A 14,357-nucleotide genomic window follows, 5' to 3' on the forward strand; every position below is an offset into this window, starting at 1 on the left:
GCCCCTTCTCGAGACTCTCGGAGATATAAGTTCGCATTGCGATTCTTTCCGGTTGTGAGAGATTGTAGAGGCGTGCTTTTGGCAGCTTGGCGCCGGGAATGAGGTTAATGGGACAGTCAAACTCCCGGTGAGGAGGTAGCTCCTGAACACCGCTCTCGGAAAACACGTCCGAGAAATCCGAGAGAAATGATGGCACAGTTTTAGTAGACACCTCTGCAAAAGTCGCTGTGAGACAATTCTCTCTACAAAAGTCACTCCACTCATTTATTTGCCTTCCTTGCCAATCAATAGTGGGGTTATGTCTAGTGAGCCAAAAACTAACCCCAAAACTAGAGGAGAAGGCAATCCGTTAAGGACAAAACAAGATATATCCTCCACATGAGTGTCACCTACAGCTAGCCGGATATTGTGAACAATGCCCTTCAGAGATCTCTATGAGAGTGGAGCAGAGTCAATAGCAAAAACAGGTATATCCTTTTCTAATGTGCAAACCTGAAAACCATGCATGGCTACAAATTGAGTGTCAATAAGATTGACGGCCGCTCCACTATCGACAAAAATCTCACAAGAAATGACTTTGCTCTCTAGCGCCACCCTGGCAGACAGGAGAAAACGGGAACTGCAGGTCAGAGGAAAAGCATCAATTCCTACATCAACTTTGCCCAAAGTAGCAGATGAAGCAGAATTTGATGATTTACCTTTTGAGGTTTTTCTCTTATTATCGCTCTTAGTACAGTTCAAGAATCTCCTAGAGGGACAAACATTTGCCAAATGACCTATGCCCCCACAACAAAAACACACCATACTCTGAGGACTAAATCCTCTTTTATCAGGGGCAAGTCGACCTAGCTGCATGGGCTCCTCCTCAGAGGGGAGCGAGACAGGATGAGGCCCCTGCACACTGAATGAGTCCGCACCACTGCCCCTAGACTGACAATGGCTGGACAGAGAGGTCTCGTTTCTTTCTCTTAGACGCCTGTCAAGGCGTACCGCCAATGACATGGCAGACTCTAAGGACGTTGGTCTCTCATGGAAAGCAAACGCATCTTTGAATCTCTCTGAGAGACCATGACAGAACTGACTCCGGAGTGCAGCATCATTCCAACCCGAATCAGCTGCCCATCTCCGAAATTCAGAACAATAAAGCTCCGCAGACAGTTTGTTCTGGCATAAAACACGTAAGTTAGATTCGGCCAGAGCAACACGATCCGGGTCATCATAAATCTGCCCCAGGGCCACAAAAAATCTTTCCACGGATCGAAGGGAGGGATCCCCTGATGGCAGCGAAAAAGCCCAAGTCTGAGCATTACCCCTGAGCAGGGAGATGACAATCCTCACCCTCTGTTCTTCCTTACCAGAGGAGTGGGGACACAAGCAAAAATGGAGTTTGCATGCCTCTCTGAAGCGAACAAAATTCTCACTGCCCCCGGAGAACGTTTCCGGAAGTGAGACCTTTGGCTCGCAACAGACTCCATGAGCCGGAGCAGAGCCCAATGCTTGGAGCTGAGTCATAGATTGACGGAGATCCGCTACTTCCAAAGAAAGACCCTGCATGCGGTCAACCAGGCCAGAAAGCGGATCCATGTAAAAAAAGGACGGTTTTGGTGGATTATAATGTCACGGCTGTATGTGAGCAACAATAGTATACACAGTAAAAAGAGCTACTGACCGGACCCAAACTAGGGAGGATAAAGGGTGACCCCTGTCAGACCCTCAAAGCTCTCCCTATTCTGCTAAAGCACATGCCCGGATCCCAATGGCGGAACGAGGCATGCCCACGTGCCTAAGACTGATGACCACTGTAACCCCTACAATAGTGGAAGGGGCACGGCCACCGGTGCCCTACTCAGTATATGGAGGGAACCGTGGCCACCTCAGATCCAGTCAGAAAATAATCAGGTACACAACAATGTCTGTACACTTAGCTGAAGGTGTTGCAGCCGCAGAGAAGACGGATCCAAGGACAGCTGGCAATATCCGGAGTGCTTGCTGCAGCAGAACACAGGTCCAGTGAACTGATAGCTACAAGTGAAGATACTAAAGCAAGAGCTACAACTGAAATGAGAACTATAATCCACGCCCTACAATAGGAGGAGGGGTGATATAAAGAGAGGGAAATCAAACACATGAGGAACAACTGGGAGGAAGGAAACCAAAAGTAAACAGAGCAGTGAGAACTCCTCCCAGCTCTAGTAGTGACATCATCACAGGGGTGGAGAAACAGAGCTGTGAGAACGTCCCAAAGCTCTGGTAGTGACAGTTAGTGCCAGCTCTATCATCCACCAGTCACAGTGCCCGCCGTCTCAGCACCACCAGTCAGTGCCAGCAGTCAGTTGCGAGCTGTATCAGCCACCAGTCACAGTGCCAGTGGTCTCAGCACCACCAGTCAGTGCCAGCTGTATCACCCACCAGTGACAGCAGTCTCAGCATCAACAGTCAGTGCCAAGCGTATTAGCCACCAGTCACAGTGACAGTGGTTTCTACACCACCAGTTAGTGCCAGCTCTATCAGCCACCAGTCACAGTGCCCGCCGTATTAGCACCACCAATCAGTGCCAGCTGTATCAGCCACCAGTCACAGTGCCAGTGGTCTCAGCACCACCAGTCAGTGCCAGCCGTATCAGCCACCAGTCACAGTGCCAGCAGTCTCAGCACCACGTGGCACTGCCAGTCGTCTCAGCCACCAGTCAGCGCCAGCTGTTTCAGCCATCAGCTGCAGTCTCAGCACCACCAGTCAGTGCCAGCAGTTCGTGCCAGCCATCTCAGGCACCAGTCACAGTGCCCACAGTCTCAGCACCACCAGTCAGTCCTAGCAGTCAGTGCCAGCTGTATCAGCCACCAGTCACAGTGCCAGTGGTCTCAGCACCACCAGTCAGTGCCAGCCGTATCAGCCACCAGTCACAGTGACAGCAGTCTCAGCACCACCAGTCAGTGCCAAGCGTATTAGCCTCCAGTCACAGTGACAGTGGTTTCAGCACCACCAGTTAGTGCCAGCTCTATCAGCTACCAGTCACAGTGCCAGTGGTCTCAGCACCACCAGTCAGTGCCAGCCGTATCAGCCACCAGTCACAGTGACAGCAGTCTCAGCACCACGTGGCACTGCCAGTCGTCTCAGCCACCAGTAAGTGCCAGCTGTTTCAGCCATCAGCTGCAGTCTCAGCACCACCAGTCCATGCCAGCCATCTCAGGCACCAGTCACAGTGCCCACAGTCTCGGCACCACCAGTCAGTGCCAGCAGTCAGTGCCAGCAATTAGTGCCAGCAGTATCAGCCACCAGTCACAGTGCCAGTGCTCTCAGCACCACCAGTCAGTGACAGCTGTATCAGTCACCAGTCACAGTGCAAGTGGTCTCAGCACTACCAGTCAGTGGCAGTCATATCAGCCACCAGTCACAGTGCCTGCAGTCTCAGCCAAAAGTCAGTGCCAGTGACACATATTACAGCTTCATATAAGTCAGTATTACAGTAAGAGAAAATATTATAAAATTATAAAAGTACAAGCCTATATTACTTGGACTTTTTACTAAAAACATGCCACCCAAAAAAAAGGAGACATCAAATAGGACAAAAGACACAGACAATGAAACCCTACATAACCAAATTCTCCTGGAGAAACAGTCAAGTCAGCAAGTAAAAATCTAAAAAAAGAAAGGCTGAAAAACAAAGAAAAAAATGAGCAAATAGATCAATTCAAGAAAAAGAAAATGAGTGTCACAAAAACGCTAAAAGAGAAAGATTCAGAAGAGCAAATAGATCTATAGAAGAACAGGAAAATCAGCGTAAAAAACAATCTCTAAGAGAAAGACAAAGACGAGCAAATAGATCTATTGAAGAAAAAGAAAATGAGCGTCAGAAAAATATGAAAGCACACAGAGCTAGGAGAGCAACACTACGTCAGCAACAAGCAATAAAAAGAGGCAGGATAACAGACCTACAAACAGACACAACACATTTATCAACAGCCACACAGGAGAGGATAAATGATATAAGAGAAAGACAAAAACGTAAGAGACACGCTGAAAGAGAAAAAGCTAGGAGAGCAAGTCTTACATCAGAAGAACGACAATTACAATGTTTGCGGCAAGCACAATTACAGAGACTAGCCCGAAGTAAACGAGTGGAAAAAAACGAATGCCGGGCAACAATAGAAAGAATGGCAATGATAAATGATATAGTTAATATTAATGAGGGTAACATTATACCCCACACATGTGGAGATTTAAATCAGATATGCAATTTTTGTCAAGCAAAACTGATTAGTACTATCTTGGTGGGCAAACGCCTTTTTGATCGCTTGCTGTTGTACTTTTTGTGATGTAAGGTGACAAATTTTTTTTTATTTAGCACAGTTTTTATATTTTATTTTTCACGGTGTTCATCTGAGGGGTTAGGTTATGCGATATGTTTATAGAGCTGGTCGATACGGACGCGGCGATACCTAATATTTATACTCCCCCCCCTATTTTTTTTCAACTTTATTTGGGGAAAATTACGTTTTTGTTTATTTTTACTTTAAACTTTTAATTTTTGGGGGGGAAAACTTAATTTTTTCAACTTTTTTTTTCACTTAATTTTTTTGTCCCACTTTGGGACTTGAACTTTTGGGGGTCTAATCCTTTACAATGCATTCCAATACTTCTGTATTGGAATGCATTGGCTGTATGAGTAATACTGTGTGTATTACTCATACAGCTTCCGGCCTGTGAGATCCAGGGGGCTGGATCTCACAGGCACGTCACTGGAAGGCAGCGCGATGCCTTCCTTAGACATCGCGCTGCCTTCCATGCCATCGGGTCTCCCCTACAGCCACATAGGGACCCGATGGCACCGCCCGCCGCCGCAATAGGTAAAGCCGCCAACCGCAGGTCTGAATTGTCACCGGACCCCCCCGGGCATTTAGCCGAGGTGCCTGCTCTATGATTTGAGCAGGCACCGGCTACCGATCACCGCCCGCCGCGTGGCGGTGATCAGAAATACACAGGGCGTACAGGTACGCCCTGTGTCCTTAAGTACCAGGACATAAGGGCATACCTATACGCCCTGTGTCCTGAAGAGGTTAAAGAAGTGACTGTCCCCTTGCTGCCTTATATGTTCCAGCCCTTGGTAGGTGACATTGTCACAAGATAATCAATGTTATTCACTTCTGCTACTGTTGGTTATTTTAATGTTGAGGCTGATCACTGTGTGTGTATATCACTGCACAAAAAGACATGTTAGGTAAGTTAGACACTAATACACATTTTGTTCCAAGGCTCAGAAGGGCAAATATGAAATTAAATGCAGTCAACACTAGGTATAATGCTACTTTTAAACATAGTCATCTGTGAAATGTTCTCACCAAGCAATACTAGATATAATAATTCTGTAAAAGTGCTCTTTTTGCTATAGTACTGTACTTGGCTTCCTGTTAATTCTTCTTTACAGAATATTATTTTCCATATCTCCTTTCAATATTCAAACACTGACATATATGTTAGCAGGTCTGACTACATATTACTGATTGGTGCACTAAGTATTGTCACACTACCTAACACCCTGCACTGGAACCTATCAGCTACACTATATCATGATCTAACCTACACTGAGTATCTCCAACTAACTATCTTTGTTATATATATATATATAAGCTAACTAACTAACTAACTAACTAACTAACTAACTATCTAATGTAATTAAACAGTAAAGCACAGAGCACAGCAATGACACTGCTCTCTCTCTCAGAACTCCATAAAACGACAGAAAATGGCTGCTGGGGAGGTTCTTATATAGATCCTCTCCGTGCGCGTCTCTGTTCTGCGCATGCGCAGTGAATGTCTGACCGCTTCCCTGCTCAGACATCTCCACTGCGCCTGTTCCTCGGAGCACTATGATGTCATCGGCGCAGGCGCAGTGGAGATGTCTGAGCAGGGAAGCGGTCAGACATTCACTGCGCATGCGCAGAAAAGAGACGCGCACGGAGAGGATCGCATTCAGCAGGAGATGGGCGGGCTGGAGGGACGCGCTGGGCGGCGGCAGTTTATGAAGGTAGAAGGAGCCTCTAGGTGCTAATGACGCCCCCATAGCAACTAGAGGCTCATTAGCATATAGATATAAGTTGTTATTTTAGCAAAACGGCTGCCCCAAAACCTATCATATTAGGATGGTTTGTTAGAGCAGACACTAGCGGATCGCTAGTGTCTGACACCTAAATATGTGATATGAAGTGATAGAAACCCTTTAATAGTCCAAAACCAGCAATGTTGTATTCTTTTGTAACCTTTGTATAAGTCTGTACAACTTAAGTTGTTATTTTGTATAATTATTTATTATTCAATAAAAACTATTGTTAAAAAAAAAAAAGTTATGGGAGTCAGAATATTGTGATGTAAAAAGTTGAAATTTATTTTTACACTATTTAGACATAAAAAAATGATATATATATATATATATATATATATATATATATATGGTATCATTTTAATCATACTGGCCCAGAGAATGAAGGGCATTGGTCAGTTTTGCCGCAAACGGAAAGCCATGGGAACAAAACCCGTAAAACTGTGGAGGAATTTGGAATTTTTTTCCCGCTTCCCACTACATTGTATGCCATATTAAATGGCATTAGAAAGTACAACTTGTCCTGCAAAAAATAAGCCCTCATACAGCTATGTGAACAGAAAAATAAAAAAGTTAGGGCTCAAGGAAGATAGGGAAGAAAAATGAAAATGCAAAAAACTAAAAAAAAGTCTGGTATTCTAAGGGTTAAAGTTTCAGATTGTAGAATTCTGCCATTTTTTCTAGGTTCAAATAAGATATGAAATGAGAAGGCCAGTGGTCTAAAATCAGCCATCATAAATTGAAATGTTATTTTTATTCCTAAACAATGATAAAATCCTCAAACCACCTGCTTATTTTCCACTTTGGCTTGATGCCTATGACTAATTAGTTGTGCTCTTTAACCACTTAAGGACCCAGGGCGAGAATGCTTGTCCTAAATGGCCGGTACTTTGTGCCCCAGGACGAGCATTCTCATCCTGCGGTCCTTCTCTTCCATCACATGGGGTGCCGTGATCAGCGTCAGGGATTCGGCTGTTACTGACAGCCAGATCCCTGTTGCATCCACCAGCATTGGTAATACCACAGATGCAGGTGGATTAACCCCTAATATGCAGCGGTCAGCTCTGACCGCAGCATATGGGAGGTTTGCGCTCCCTCTCCTGAGCCATCGGGTTCCTGCGCTGCGGTGACAGGGACCCGATGGCTGCCATGGCATCCCCAAGCTTTCAAAAGTCTTGGGACGTGGCAGCTATGGAGGCCTATAAGGCCCAGCCCCCAGGCTGGGTATCATAGGCAAACTATCAGTGTATTACACTGTGTAATGCACTTATAGTCAATGTAGCACAATACAGATGTATTGTGCTACATTGAAACAGGGATCAGACCCTGTAATGTTAAAGTATCATAGTGGGACAAAATAATAAAAGTGAAATAAAAGTGTTTTTAACAATTAAAAAAATTAAAGCTTCAATTAAAAAAAAAAAAACTTTCCCATAAAAAGAGACATATAAAATTATAAAACAAAAACAAAAAAAAAACAAAACAACATATTAGGTATCGCTGTGTCTGTAACAACCGGCTCTATAAAAATATCACATTATCCACCTCGTCTGGTCAACACCGTAAAAAAAATGCTAAAAAAGCAATTTTTAGCACCTTTCATCACAAAAAGTGTAATACCAAGCAATCAAAAAGTCACATGTACCCAAAAATAATACCAATCAGACCATCATCTGATGCCGCAAAAAATGAGACACTACATAAGACGGCCAAAAAATGAAAAAGACATGACTCAGAAAATGAAGACATAAAAAAAAATCGTTGGTTTCAAAAATGCTTTTATTGTTTAAAACCAAAATATATTTAACGAAACAGACAAATTAGGTATCACTGCATCCGTAACAACCTGCTCTATAAAAAAATATCACATTAGCTAACCAGTCTGGTGAACACCATAAAAAGCAATAAAATAAAAACTGTGCCAAAAAAGCAATTTTTTATCACCATACTTCACATGCTACGGTTTTATCTCCGGCGTAAAAAACTGAAGACTTGCCTGAATGCAGGATCCGGCATTTTTCCCCATAGGAAGGTATTAGTGCCGGATCCGGCATTCAAAATGCCGGAATGCCGGATCCGTCCTTCCGGCCTGTGCATGCGCAGACCGGTAAAAATGCTAAGAAAAATACAAGACGGATCCGTCTGTCCGCATGACAAGCGGAGAGATCCGTTCTTGCAATGCATTTGTGAGACGGATGCGCATCCGGATCCGTCTCACAAATGATTTCAGTCACATCCATCGTCGGAACTGCCCGCCGGATCACACTGCCGCAAGTGTGAAAGTAGCCTTACCTTTCTGAACCCCCTCAATTCCAGTTCCACCACTACATCCTCCCCTGCTGGTCTTTTTAGGCAATCACTGGCCTCGCCATTCTTGTGCTATATACCACCGAGATCAGTGGTCTTGTGCCGAATATGCCTAAGACTAGTGTTTGGCTGCAATAGTCACATGTGATCTCTGAACATAGCAATGTGCAATAAAGTACCTTCATTCCTGCATGTGTCCTCTTTCTTTTATTCAACTTTTCATTCAGATGAAAAAGCGATTTTTCTGATATGCAAATTAAGTCTCAAGGTCCCCAGAGGGGCGTTATTACTCTGCTCAAGTCCCTGCAGTGCCCAGCCCGCCTTTCTTCCAAGCCCAGCACGCCTCCTAAGAAATAAATTTACTCCCACATCCTTGCCGAACGGCGCCGCCCCCTCCACTACGTCATTTAATTTATTCACTGCACCGTCCTTGCTTCCTCCTCTCTTGGCCTCCGAAATCCCACGCAGGTGCATTATCGCTGAGTGCCTGCGCCTATACGATACTCCTGCTCCTGAGGGCAACAGCCTCAATAGTGTCACTGGGCATGCGCCGAGCCTAGTGACGTAATCAGAGCGCTGTTACCCTCTGGAGCAGGAGTATCGTACAGGCGCAGGCACTCAGCGATACTGCGCCTGCGCGGGATTTCGGAGGCCAAGAGAGGAGGAAGCAAGGACATCTGAATGAAAAGTTGAATAAAAGAAAGAGGACACATGCAGGAATGAAGGTACTTTATTGCACATTGCTATGTTAACAGTATTATAGACTCAAAATAGGTGACAGATTCCCTTTAACTTCTTTCTTTTAGTATTATTAATAAACTGCATAGCTTTACATGTACATTGATTGAGCAATATGTCTGTGAAGGTTATCATTTATCCAGGTCATGGTATATCTGTAAAGAATAAATCAAGGCAACTGGACTTACTGTAGATTTCTTGAAAACGTTTCACTCGTTCTTCCAACGAGCTTTCTCAATTCTGAGTGACTGTACAAGAATTCTCTGGGAATAAACATCTGGTAATTATACCCAGCATGGGGTCAGAGCAGAGGTCATTATACCCAGCAAGAGTTACAGGCTTTCACCGACCACATCAACTCAGTGGATCATAACATCAATTTCACGCGGGAAGATATGCAGAACAACAAACTGGCGTTTCTGGACTGTCTTATAACAGTGGAAGAGGGAAGGAAGCTGGGAATAGAGGTCTATCGAAATCCAACACACACAGACCAGTACCTGCTATTTGATTCCCACCATCCTCTAGACCAAAAACTGGGAGTCATCCAGACTCTACACCACCGGGCAGAGAAAATCCCCACCAGCACAGAGGCCAAGGCGAAGGAATTCAAACACCTCAGAGGGGCACTTAAAACTTGTGGGTATCCAGATTGGGCCTTTGTCAAAACAGAAGGAAGGAGAAGAAAGAGAACCAAGACTACCAGTGAGGGCGAGAAGCATGACAGACGCAAGAATATGGTTATCCCATATATAGTTGGGGTGTCTGAGAAACTCAAAAGGATTTTTAATAAACATCACATCCCTGTCTGCTTTAAACCCAGCAACACACTGAGGCAACAACTGGTTCACCCAAAAGACCCAACGCCTAAACATAAGATGGACAACATTGTGTACGCAGTCCAGTACAATGAGGAATGCTCAGAACTGTATATCGGCGAAACAAAACAACAACTACATCAGCAGCGTATGGCTCAGCATAGAAGAGCCAAAACCTCTGGTCAAGATTCAGCTATGTACTTACATCTAAAAGAAACAGGTCACACCTTTGAAGACAGTCAAGTACGTGTTTTGGATAAGGAGGCCGATTGGTACAAACGAGGTGTGAAGGAGGCCATCTACGTAAAAATGGAGAAGCCAAGCTTGAATAGAGGCGGGGGGGTTAGACATCTATTGTCTGCCACATACAATGCTGTCTTGACACCTTTCTCTGGGAGGTCATTATCACCTACTGACTCCAATTAGGATAATGGATTCAACACCTTTGACCCCATGCTGGGTATAATGACCTCTGACCCCATGCTGGGTATAATTACCAGATGTTTATTCCCAGAGAATTCTTGTACAGTCACTCAGTATTGAGAAAGCTCGTTAGAAGAACGAGTGAAACGTTTTGAAGAAATCTACAGTAAGTCCAGTTGCCTTGATTTATTCTTTACAGATATTGATTGAGCAAAACTTTCCATAGTTGAAGTTGCCATGTTAATCTCTCTGGGATGATAGGTTTTCCTCTAATGAGGCAATATTTTACTTTAAATTTGTGTTATTTTTCTTCAGTCAATTAGAGCATTTAATGGTTTCCAAATCATCAGACTGGTCCAATTCACAGTACATTAATAAAAAATCTTCCTTAGGGATCATTCACACTACTGTATGAATGGGTCTGCATCCGTTTCCGCAATTTTGCGGAACAGGTGTGGACCCATTCATTTCAATGGGCTGCAAAAGATAGACAGCACACTGTATACTGACCGCATCCATTGTTCTGTTCCGTGGCCCCGCAAAAAAGATAGAACATGTCCTATTCTTGTCCTCAATCGTGGACAAGAATAGGCATTTCTATAATGGCCTGCCCGTTCTGTTCCGCAATTTTCCACACAGGTGGCCTCTGTGATTTGTGAATACGCAATTTGTGGAATGCAAAACACAGCGCAGTCGTGTGAATGTGCCCTTATTCTGTTGTCTGAACAAAAAAATATAAATTTTGCTCCCTGATTCAGATTCCAAATAAGGGCTGTTTCACACAAGCGAGTCCACTACTGGAATCGTGTGTTCCTCCGTTCTGGACTTCCAGGAGCGCACAGCATTAGGCCTCCTGCACACGGCCGTTTTTTTTTCCCGTTTAGGCCTCATGCACACGACTGTTGTGTGCATCCGTGGCCGTTGTGCCGTTTTCCGTTTCTTTTCGCGGACCCATTGACTTTCAATGGGTCCGTGGAAAAATCGGAAAATGCACCGTTTTGCAGCCGAGACCGCGATCCGTGTATCCTGTCCGTCAAAAAAATATGACCTGTCCTATTTTTTGGACGGACAACGGTTCACGGACCCATTCAAGTCAATGGGTCCGTGAAAGAACACGGATGCACACAAGATTGGCATCCGTGTCCGTGATCCGTGGCCGTCTGCATAAAAGCTTTTTCATAGCTGAGTTTTCACTTCGTGAAAACTCAGAACCGACAGTATATTCTAACACAGAGGCGTCCCCATGGTGATGGGGACGCTTCAGGTTAGAATATACTAAAAGAACTGTGTACATGACTGCCCCCTGCTGCCTGGCAGGTGCTGCCAGGCAGCAGGGGGCAGCCCCCCCCTGTAGTTAACACATTGGTGGCCAGTGCGGCCGCCCCCCCCCTCCCTCCCTTGTAGTTAACTCATTGGTGGCCAGTGGGCCCCTCCCCCGTAGTTAACACATTGGTGGCCAGTGCGGCCGGCCCCCCCCTCCCTCCCTTGTAGTTAACTCATTGGTGGCCAGTGGGCCCCCCCCCTGTAGTTAACACATTGGTAGCCAGTGCGGCCGCCCCCCCCCTCCCTTGTAGTTAACTCATTGGTGGCCAGTGGGCCCCCCCTGTAGTTAACACATTGGTGGCCAGTGCAGCCGCCCCCCCCCTCCCTCCCTTGTAGTTAGCTCATTGGTGGCCAGTGGGCCCCCCCCTGTAGTTAACACATTGGTAGCCAGTGCGGCCGCCCCCTCCTCCCTCCCCTGTAGTTAACTCGTTGGTGGCCAGTGGGCCCCCCTCCCTCCCCTGTAGTTAACTCGTTGGTGGCCAGTGCGGCCGGCCCCCCTCCCTTTCCCTGTAGTTAACTCGTTGGTGGCCAGTGGGCCCTCTCCCCTCCGTCCCCCTCCTAATTAAAATCTCCCCCCCTATCATTGGTGGCAGCGGAGGGTACCGATCGGAGTCCCAGTTTAATCGCTGGGGCTCCGATCGGTAACCATGGCAACCAGGACGCTACTGCTGTCCCGGTTGCCATGGTTACTTAGCAATTTGTAGAACCATTATACTTACCTGCGAGCTGCGATCTCTGCGTCCGGCCGGGAGCTCCTCCTACTGGTAAGTGACAGGTCATTAAGCAATGCGCCGCACAGACCTGTCACTTACCAGTAGGAGGAGCTTCCGGCCGGATGCAGACATCGCAGCTCGCAGGTAAGTATAATGGTTCTACAAATTGCTAAGTAACCATGGCAACCGGGACAGCAGTAGCGTCCTGGTTGCCATGGTTACCAATCGGAGCCCCAGCGATTAAACTGGGACTCCGATCGGTACTCTCCGCTGCCACCAATGATAGGGGGGGAGATTTTAATTAGGAGGGGGAGGGAGGGGAGAGGGCCCACTGGCCACCAACGAGTTAACTACAGGGGAGGGAGGGGGGCCCACTGGCCACCAACGAGTTAACTACAGGGGAGGAAGGGGGGCCCACTGGCCACCAACGAGTTAACTACAGGGGAGGGAGGTGGGCCCACTGGCCACCAACGAGTTAACTACAGGGGAGGGAGGGGGGGCCACTGGCCACCAACGAGTTAACTACAGGGGAGGGAGGGGGGCCCACTGGCCACCAATGAGTTAACTACAGGGGAGGGGGGGAGGCCGCACTGGCCACCAATGTGTTAACTACAGGGGGGGGCTGCCCCCTGCTGCCTGCCAGCACCTTCCAGGCAGCAGGGGGCAGTCATGTACACAGTTATTTTAGTATATTCTAACCTGAAGCGTCCCCATCACCATGGGAACGCCTATGTGTTAGAATATACTGTCGGATTTGAGTTTCACGATGTAACTCAAATCCGACGGTATATTCTAACATAGAGGCGTTCCCATGGTGATGGGGACGCTTCAAGTTAAAATATACCATCGGATTGGAGAAAACTCCGATCCTATGGTATGTTAACTCCTGACTTTACATTGAAAGTCAATGGGGGACGGATCCGTTTGAAATTGCCCCATATTGTGTCAACGTCAAACGGATCCGTCCCTATTGACTTGCATTGTCATTCCGGACGGATCCGTTTGGCTCCGCACGGCCAGGCGGACACCAAAACGACTTTTTTTTCATGTCCGTGGATCCTCCAAAAATCAAGGAAGACCCACGGACGAAAAAACGGTCACGGATCACGGAAAAACGGAACCCGTTTTTGCGGACCGCAAAAAAATACGGTCGTGTGCATGAGGCCTTACTGGCCGTTTTTTGCGTTCCGTATACGGTCCGTATACGGAACCATTCATTTCAATGGTTCCGCAAAAAAAACGGAATGTTCTCCGTATGCATTCCGTTTCCGTATTTCCGTTTTTTCCTTTCCGTTTTAACATAGAACATGTCCTATTATTGCCCGCAAATCACGTTCCGTGGCTCCATTCAAGTCAATGGGTCCGCAAAAAAAAACGGAACACATACGGAAATGCATCCGTATGTCTTCCGTTTCCGTTCCGTTTTTTGCTGAACCATCTATTGAAAATCTTATGCCCAGCCCAATTTTATCTATGTAATTACTGTATACTGTATATGCCATACGGAAAAACGGAACAGAAACGGAAACACAACGGAAACAAAAAACGGAACAACAGATCCGTGAAAAACGGACCGCAAAACACTGAAAAAGCCATACGGTCGTGTGCAATAGGCCTTAGGCCTCATGCACACGACCGTTGTGTGCACCCGTGGCCGTTGTGCCGTTTTCCGTTTTTTTTCGCTGACCCATTGACTTTAAATGGGTCCGTGGAAAAATCGGAAAATGCACCGTTTTGCAGCCGCATCCCTGATCCGTGTTTCCTGGCCGTGAAAAAAATATGACCTGTCCTCTTTTTTTCACGGCCAACGGTTCACGGACCCATTCAAGTCAATGGGTCCGTGAAAGAACACGGATGCACACAAGATTGGCATCCGTGTCCGTGATCCGTGGCCGTAGGTTAGTTTTTATACAGACGGATCCGAAGATCCGTCTGCATAAA

This window comes from Bufo bufo, chromosome 2, assembly GCF_905171765.1.
Source record: "Bufo bufo chromosome 2, aBufBuf1.1, whole genome shotgun sequence".
NCBI classification, from domain to species: domain Eukaryota; kingdom Metazoa; phylum Chordata; class Amphibia; order Anura; family Bufonidae; genus Bufo; species Bufo bufo.